This window comes from Gobio gobio (genome assembly GCF_949357685.1).
Source record: "Gobio gobio genome assembly, chromosome: 2".
Lineage (NCBI taxonomy): Eukaryota > Metazoa > Chordata > Actinopteri > Cypriniformes > Gobionidae > Gobio > Gobio gobio.
Window position 1 is genome coordinate 69,949,540 of NC_137098.1, and position 9,652 is coordinate 69,959,191.

A 9,652-nucleotide genomic window follows, 5' to 3' on the forward strand; every position below is an offset into this window, starting at 1 on the left:
GTAAAGTAGAATAAAAGGCATTGACAAAAAAGAACGGTGTAAAATCCAGATTTCAAGTTTTATTTACTGATTTCATTGTAGAAAAACATTAATAGTTAGGTAGGCCACAAGCACATAAAACTTAGCAACACACACACACACACACACACACACACACACACACACACACACACACACACACACACACACACACACACACACACACACACACACACACACACACACACACACACACACACACACACACACAACAGTGACATTAAGAGACAAATCAATATAAGAACTGTCTCAACATCTCCATGATTCCTGGAACAATGTGCCTGAAAAATACATTAAACTGTGTGAAAGTGGAATTAAAACATTTTCATAGCATTATTCTAACTTTACAGTTTTCCAATAATGCCTAATACTATTGAACAGTACTTCATAAGCAGGAAGAAAAACATTAAAAAAATATGAAAAACATTAATGATTTGAATACATTTCTACTTTGGTTGTTAGATTGTGATTATATTCTGACAGCTTCTTAGTTCTCTGTTTCTAAGTATTAGACACTCATTCACATACTTAAGCTTATGATATGGTACACAATGAACTGTCCGCTTCTTTTTGCAGTTTTTTTATTTCATTTGGTAGTTTAGCAATGATTTCATCTTTCTCCTTCACAGTTTTCTTAGCACTATTTAACTCATCAGCCATTTGAAACATGTGGTAGTTGTAGTAGCTGTTTTGATTGCGTTTTAACATGACTCTAATCTTCCTCAGGAGCTCATCAACTTGTGTACAAGACTTGTCTCTGTTGTTAAATGCATGGTACCCCCCTTTGCATGCTTGGGTCACTTCTTTTAGCTTTGAATCCTCATCAATGAATTCTTCAAGTGTCCCGTCTTCAAGATCGTCTGCCCTGGTGAACAAGACCATCATGTGTTTGTTTGCATTAGTGCCAAATACTTTCTGGATAAGAGCAACTGTTTTTCTTTCCTCTTCAGTGAAGCGCCCAATGGACATTACGAGAAGAAAAACATGAGGACCTGGAGCTGCATAAGTGATGCATTTAATGACCTCCTCTATCACCTCATCATTAGACAGGTTTGTGTCATACAGACCAGGAGTGTCCACAACAAACACCTTTCTGCCATTTATCTTTCTTTTTCCAGATGAGCAGTATTTAGTGATTGAAGTAGCTCTTGGTTCTGAAAGGAACACCTTCTCACCAAGAATGGTATTTCCTGTGGCGCTCTTGCCAACTCCTGTTTTACCAACCAAAACAATGCGTAGGCTGTCTTGACCTGTTGACATTTATAAGAAACATTTGACACTTAGCATGAGACACTTTTGTTTGTATTAATGTTATAAAGAGTAACTGATAAAGAGGGAACATTCAGAACTTACTCATTGTGGCGCTGTGATGCTGTAAATGATTCTCTGTTGAGGTTCTTCTTCAAACACTTCAGAAGATCAGATGGCTTTATTGTATGGCTGTTTTAGACATCAATTTATAAACCTCTTCTGAGCTCCTCCTGTTTTACATAAGTAACCAGCAATAAGCTCCGCCTCTGTTTTCTGATTGGATATAGACTTGATCTACCGCGAGTATTTAGGAAGGGAGATGAGAGAAACTGAATCCAACTGATTCGAAAGAAGACCTGCTTTCAGAGGGTAAGTGTTTGTCATTTACCATCATTTGCTCTATAGATCATTACTCATGTTGTGTGATGGGAGTCAAAGGTTAACAATAAGAGGATGACAACATTCATACACTGTAAAATCCATCAGTTGTTATAACTAACACTTTTTAGTTCACCTTACATCCTTTCCTAACTTAATTGTAAAAATCTAGTAATCTGCACTATTCATATACTATGCCTTTTTTTCAGAAAACGTCTCGGTTACGTATGTAACCCTCGTTCCCTGAAGGAGGGAACGGAGACGTACGTCGGAACTGACCGACGAATTGGGATCTGTTTCAGAGACCAATCTACTTCGAGTGTATTAAAAACGAGCCAATGGACATTGGCATGCGGTGCACGCATTCCACGCGCCGCCCCGCATTGCGGGTATAAATATGGAAGTGGAAGTACCGCATATTGTTTTCAACTGAGGAGCCGAGAAGAGTGGCTCGGGCCTTCAGCTGAAGCACAGCACCTGGCGACGGGACGTATGTCTCCGTTCCCTCCTTCAGGGAACGAGTGTTACATACGTAACCGAGACGTTCCCTTTCAGTCGGTCACGTTCGACGTACGTCGGTCACGTTCGACGTACGTCGGTCACGTTCGACGTACGTCGGAACTGACCGACGAATTGGGATCCCTACCAAAACGCCAGGGATGCTGGCCCTTCCAGCGCCCTGCCTGAGCTCGCTGGACCACTCCTATGTTGGAGTGGGAGTCAGGGCTCCCGGCAGGGAAGGACAGTCACTGCTGTTCCTGCAAGACCCACTCAGCGTGACTATTGGATAACGCTGGGAAAGCGTGCCCGTCTCGGGAGATGGTACGCTGCGGAGCCACATCCTTCAATGGAAGGAGAGGTGGAAATACGCATCAGGACTAACCTAACCTAGGGTAGTGCAACTATGGAAAATCTCTGGGGTGGACCCAACCTGATCCCAGGGGGGGGGGGAGAACACATCCCAGAGATGACAGAGCGGGCTCTGTCGAGGGAAAGACACGGGGCTAACCGAGCAGGGTAGCAGATACCGTGGAGAATACACATATGGGGTAGCCGTGAGGGGACCGCAACATATGGAACCCAGCCTACACACACGTTTCACAAGCATACGGGTGCAGGCCTGGCGCCAGACGGCCGCAACGTCTGGCACCGCAGGGGTGACGGAGGAACTCACAGGGTTAGCCGTTCCCGGGGAACACAACTGGAGCAAGATGGACGCACGTATCCGGCCCGGAGGCGGGAGTGGCGTTGCAAGCCGACACTAGAACGGGTACTTAGCGCTACTGGCCCCTGGGGGTGAGGATGCGGGAAGATACCGGCTCTACACGGAGGCTATAAAATCTAGCGAACGTGTTAGGTGTCGCCCAGCCCGCAGCTCTACAAATGTCTGTCAGCGAGGCACCTTGAGCCAGCGCCCAGGATGAAGTAACACTCCTTGTTGAGTGTGCTCGCACCCCGAACGGGCAAGGTACGTCTTGGGACTGGTAAGCCAAGACAATGGCATCCACTATCCAGTGGGCCAACCTCTGCTTGGAGACAGCCTTTCCCTTCTGCTGACCTCCGTAACAGACGAAGAGCTGCTGTGAGGATCTGAAGCTTTGAGTCCGGTCAACGTAAGCGCGAAGAGCGCGGACGGGACATAAAGCTAGGGCTGGGTCTGCCTCCTCCGAAGGCAGCGCTTGCAGGTTCACTACCTGGTCCCGGAAGGGAGTGGTAGGAACCTTGGGCACATATCCAGGCCGGGGTCTCAGGACAACGTGAGAGTTGGCCGGCCCGAATTCTAGGCACGATTCGTCGACCGAAAGCGCATGCAGGTCCCCTACCCTCTTGATTGAGGCCAATGCGGTCAGGAGGACTGTCTTCATAGACAGGATTTTTAGCTCGACTGACTGCAAAGGCTCAAATGGAGGACCCTGGAGTGCTCTAAGCACCAGGGCTAAGTCCCAAGAGGGTAACGAGGTAGAACGAGGAGGATTTAGTCTCCTCGCACCTCTGAGGAACCTGACGATTAAGTCGTGCTTACCGACGGATTTACCGTCTACTGCATCGTGATACGCCGCTATTGCAGCGACGTACACTTTGAGGGTGGAGGGAGACAGCCGCCGCTCCAACCCATCCTGCAGGAAGGAAAGCACAACATTAATCGAACACTTCCGGGGGTCTTCCTGGCGGGAAGAGCACCAAACGATGAACAGGTTCCACTTCAGAGCATAGAGGCGCCTCGTAGAGGGGGCTCTAGCTGAAGCGATGGTATCTACCACAGCTTGTGGTAGGCCATCTAGAACCTCCGCGTCCCGTCCAGGGACCAGACATGGAGTTTCCAGAGGTCTGGACGCGGGTGCCATAGAGTGCCCCGTCCCTGAGAAAGAAGGTCCTTCCTCAGGGGAATCGGCCAGGGAGGGGCTGTCACGAGGAGAGAAAGTTCGGGGAACCAGGTCCGGTTGGGCCAATAGGGCGCAACTAACAAGACCTGCTCCTCGTCCTCCCTGACCTTGCACAGAGTCTGTGCAAGAAGGCTCACTGGGGGAAACGCATATTTGCGTAGGTCCCGGGGCCAGCTGTGCGCCAGTGCATCTATGCCTAAGGTACCTCCGGTCAGGGAGTAGTACCACTGGCAATGGGTCGACTCCGGGGAAGCGAACAGGTTTACCTGTGCAACCCCAAAGTGGTCCCATATCAGCTGGACGCTCCGGGGGTGGAGTCGCCATTCGCCCGGAGGTGTCGACTGACGAGAGAGCTCGTCGGCTGTCTGGTTCAGCGCACCTGGGAAGTGAATAGCACGAAGTGACCTCACAAACTTCTGACTCCACAGGAGGAGATGGCGGGCGAGCCGGAGCATGCAACGGGAGCGCAGACCACCCTGTCGGTTGATGTACGCAACGGCCGCAGTGCTGTCCGAACGGACCAGTACGTGTTTGCCCTGGAGCGGTTTCTTGAACCGGGCCAGGGCAAGCCGTACCGCCAGAAGCTCTAGGCAATCGATATGCCAACGCAGTTGGGGTCCCGTCCACAGACCCGAAACCACCTGCCCGTTGTACGTGGCCCCCCAACCCGTGGATGAGGCATCCGTGAAGACCACAGCATGCCTCGACACCTGTTCTAAGGACACACCGGCCCGGAGAAACGAGGGGTCTGACCACGGGTTGAAGGTTTGGCGACAGTAAGGAGTCACTGGGACCCGGTACTGACCGCTGTGCCACGCCCATCTCGGGACTCGGTCGTGTAACCAGCGTTGAAGCGGCCTCATATGAAGCAATCCGAGCGCCGTTACCGCGGCTGCGGATGCCATATGCCCCAGGAGCCTCTGAAAAAGTTTCAGTGGGGCCGCTGTCCTGCCATTGAACGTATTCAAGCAGTTCAACACTGACCGGACGCGCTCTGGAGTGAGGCGCGCCGTCCGGCTGACCGAATCCAACTCCATACCGAGATAAGAGATCCTCTGCGTGGGGCAGAGTTTGCTCTTCTCTCGGTTGACCCGAAGTCCCAACAGGCTGAGGTGACTGAGCACCATGTCCCTGTGTTCGCACAACTGCTCCCGAGACTGGGCGAGAATAAGCCAGTCGTCGAGATAGTTGAGTAAGCGAACACCGCGTTCTCAGAGCGGAACAATGGCTGCCTGACGACTTTCGTGAAGACGCGAGGCGACAGGGACAGCCCGAAGGGCAAGACTTTGTACTGATATGCCCTCCCCTCGAACGCAAAATGCAGGAGCGGTCTGTGTCGAGGAAGGATAGAGACATGAAAGTACGCGTCCTTCAGGTCGATCGCTGCGAACCAATCTTGGGGACGGATGCACTGGAAAATGCGTTTCTGCGTTAACATCTTGAACGGGAGCTTGTGCAGGGCCCGATTCAAAATGCGCAGGTCCAAGATTGGTCTTAACCCACCCCCTTTCTTGGGTACAATGAAGTAGGGGCTGTAGAACCCCGACCTCATATCGGCTGGAGGAACCGGCTCGATCGCGCCCTTCGCCAGCAGGACATCGATCTCTGACCGCAAGACATGGGCATCCTTGCTCCGCACTGAGGTGAAGAGGATGCCCCTGTACTTGGGAGGCCGGCGTGCGAACTGAATCACATAGCCGAGTCTGATGGTACGGATGAGCCAGCGAGACGGTCTGGGGAGGCCAAGCCAGGCCCCCAAAGACCGAACAAGGGGGATCATCGGCACCACAGACGTACCAGGGGTGAGGCAGCGGGTTGGAGCACTCAGACCCGACTCGGGAGGCCCGGAGGCGGCCCGGAGTGTTGCCTGAGTACTCCAGGTGGGGCAGAGTGTGGGTGAGGAGGCCCGGGGGCGTCCTCGGTGCCCACTCTGCTGCCCCCTGGCGAGGGGTGAGAGGGGAGGAAAGGAGTGGCAAGGCCCGGAGGCGTCGCACACTGCCAACCTGACCCTCTCGGAGCTCAGGGAGGGAGGAAACTGCTCTGAGAATGTGGGTACCGCTGGACTCCGGAGAGCCAGCGGCAGGACCGAAACCGAAAAATATTCTCCCCCCCAGTCCTCCTCCGGGGAGGGAGGGGTGCGGACACCGTCTCCCCGAGCAGTTCACCATCTCGCTGGGCTGCCCGTTCCAAGGCCGCTTGCCCTTGTGCTTGCTAGCGGACTCGCGGGACCCTGGCCGGGATGGGCACATTCCCTGCGCCCTGCCACCTGCTGCCCGGGTGGAGGCTGCTGCTGGGCTTAGCAGGGGCGGAGGCGGACGCAGGGGGTGCACCCTCGGCGACAAGCAGACGGAGGCAGTGCAGCCGATTTTTTATTTATAAATGTTATTTATTTATTTTTTTAAACCACCTCCATCCGCTTCTGGGCCACCGAGAACTGCTGGGCGAGTTCTCGACAGCGTCGCCGAAGAGGCCAGTCTGACAGACGGGCGTTGAGGAACCGAACTGTCGGGCTCACGCATATCTGCCAGGTTTAGCCCCAGCTTCCTGGACCACTAATGTGGACATCGCCTGACCCAGGGAGCGTGCAGTGACTTCCATCACCCGGTGAGCGAGGTCCATCACTGCACGCAGTTCCTGCATAACCCCTGAGTCGGGACTACCCTCGTGCATGCAGGAGAGAGGGTAGTGAGAGAGCGAAAAAATTTATACAGATTATGGCCCTTTTGGTGTTCCATATTTTGACACCAAATAGTTCCACACTGCTAAATTTTTCCAATGCACACCCAGGCAGCCATCCTGGAAGGCATGGCTGTCAACACTGAATCTGAATCAGCATGAGCACACACTATTATAGTGGAAACTCAGCGTCATCATCTCCAGCGCATAACAGCCCTCTCTCCGATGCAGCAATTGACATCACCTCTGCCAGAGCCACAAATGAAATGCTAGGTCCCCCTTTTTTCAAAAAAGGACCAGCAATCCCATCTGGGCTACCAGCAGGCATGAGAGACAGTGGGCGTGGCCGCCAGACTCGACGGCACACGGCACGCTGAACGCTCGAGCCCCTAGAGGCAGGACGAACAACACGCCGACGTGGCCATGTTCTCATGAGAGAATATGAACCACCCACGACCAAAGTCTCAACATGCTCATGATGCGATAGAGGAGTGGGGGCCCGAAGAGATGTACCCGGCGGGAATGCCCCACTTTAATCCTCAGGTCACCAAGGCTTCTTAACCAAAATAGATATTTTCTGGAGCACCAGAAAATAAACTAGATCGGGGAATAAGCAAAGGGACTCAACCCCATTTGAGGTTTCATAGTCTGGACCGCGCATCTACCGAGCGCCGAGTGACAACCCCCGCTGTCAGCCGGCGCTCGACGGCACACGGTGCGCTGAACGCTCAAGCCCTTACGAGAAAGGTGAGACAAACAACACGCCGACGTGACCACGCTCTCTTGAGAGAGCATGAATCACCCACGAAAGCAATCTCACATGTTTATATGTGAGAGAGATCGTGGCCGTCAAATGAGGACAGGAAACAACCGCATCCAGAAACACACGGTTTGAATGACATCTTGAAAAAGACGCAGGGTCAAACCGTGTTGCTTTTTTAGTGACAGAGAGAAGAGAAAACCGCTCCGAACGTGCCGAGGCACACAGGGGAATAGCCGCGGCTTACAGCGGTTTAAAGGTGCAAGCCCGCTGTAAGCACTCAGAGGGAAACGCCCAGCGAACCAACAGTTTCACTTCTGGTCGCGACCACCGCTGTATAGCACCGTCACACCGACACAGGAACAGGTAAGCTGATCTTCTCTCGTAATGTCTTGAAACTCGTTCGTAGAACACACTCTTCGCAGGAAGCATGAAAGCTCGGCTCCGAAGTTGAAAGCAATATGCGGTACTTCCACTTCCGTATTTATACCCGCAATGCAGGGCGGCGCGTGGAATGCGTGCACCGCATGCCAATGTCCATTGGCTCGTTTTTAATACACTCGAAGTAGATTGGTCTCTGAAACAGATCCCAATTCGTCGGTCAGTTCCGACGTACGTCGAACGTGACCGACTGAAAGGGAACCAAAGTTTAGATTAATTGATTGGTTTGAGGGACATTTTGTCAAGGAAAAAAAGTTTTTTATGAGGTGGAGCTATTATTTTCACTCATTTCTTCTGCTTCTGCAGTTATGTTTCTCTAAACTGTAAAATGTAATTAGTTAAGACTTTAAAAAAGCATGCAAACTGATTACCTTCAAAAACCAAGTAAAGTGTAATAGGAATAGTATGTTGTTGTTAGTATGTTATGATAGTTCACTTACACAAGAGATCTAGTGACTAAACAAGAACTGAGAGTAATTTATTTTAAATACAATGTAATTTTTACCATTGTTGTGTTTTGATGCTGAATGTTGAAGTGTGTGTGAGACTCAAGCATGATCAATTACTAGATATTGTCACAAATATAGAGGGATTATATCAGTCCAATTAAATGTTTCACAAGGTGTTTATGAAACGTTAGAAACAAAGTTTTAAAATATAATTTGACATGAAATATAGTTGTTACATATCAGTCATTAAGTCAATACAACTGGGCATTTTGAGAAAACATCACATAAGCTTCATAAATTGATGTTGATTTTCCTAAATGTTTTTGTTTGAAGTCACCATTATGGAGATTAGTGTTCCCATTTGGTTGGGCACTTGAACTTAATTTATATTATTGTAATTCTCTTCATATTGATGCAATAAGAAATCACAGTTATTTGGTTTCAAAGGAAGGGGGGAATAAATATGTTGCTTCTAAAAGATGATCTATAGCTTTTAATGAAATCATTAAGTAGTTTATATTTCATGTTGGATAGTGATCTTTTAAAATTGTTTTGCTGACACTTATGTCATACACACCTTGTGACACTTTTAATTGGGTTGGTATAAATCCCTCTATATGTGACAATATTGTGGAGTTGATCATGCTTGAGTCACACACACACTTCAATATTCAGCATCAAAACACAACAATGGTAGCTATACTAAGTCAAGAGTAAATCTAAAGTAAATGATCAAGTACTCTCAGTTATTGTTTAGTCACTAGAACTCTTGTGTAAGTGAACTATACTAAGCATTTTAACATACTTTTCCTATTTCCTTTTACTTGGTTTAATGCAATCGGTTTGCATGTTTGTTTTTTTCTAAGCAAGTCCAACTAATTCGATTTTACATTGTATTTAATGTATTTTGAAAATACAAAAAAATATTAAACTTACATATATTTAAATAGAAATTACATTTGATTTTTTTTATATATATATATACAAAATAGTGTTTTGGATTTCAAATATGTGCTTTAAATGCATGTATCAGACATGCTGCCCATCCCTGGTAACACAATAACACAAAATCTCTTTTGCTCTGTTTGTAAAGGAACTATATTTGCTTTCTGGAAGGCGTGACAGACCGTGGTAATAGAAAGCAAAGATAAATTGCAGATTGTCCTGCTCGGTACATCTGGGTCTGGTAAAAGTGCTTCAGGAAATACCATACTTGGTGAAAAAGTGTTTAAATCGCGTGTTTCCACTCAGTCAGTAACATTATCATGCCAGTC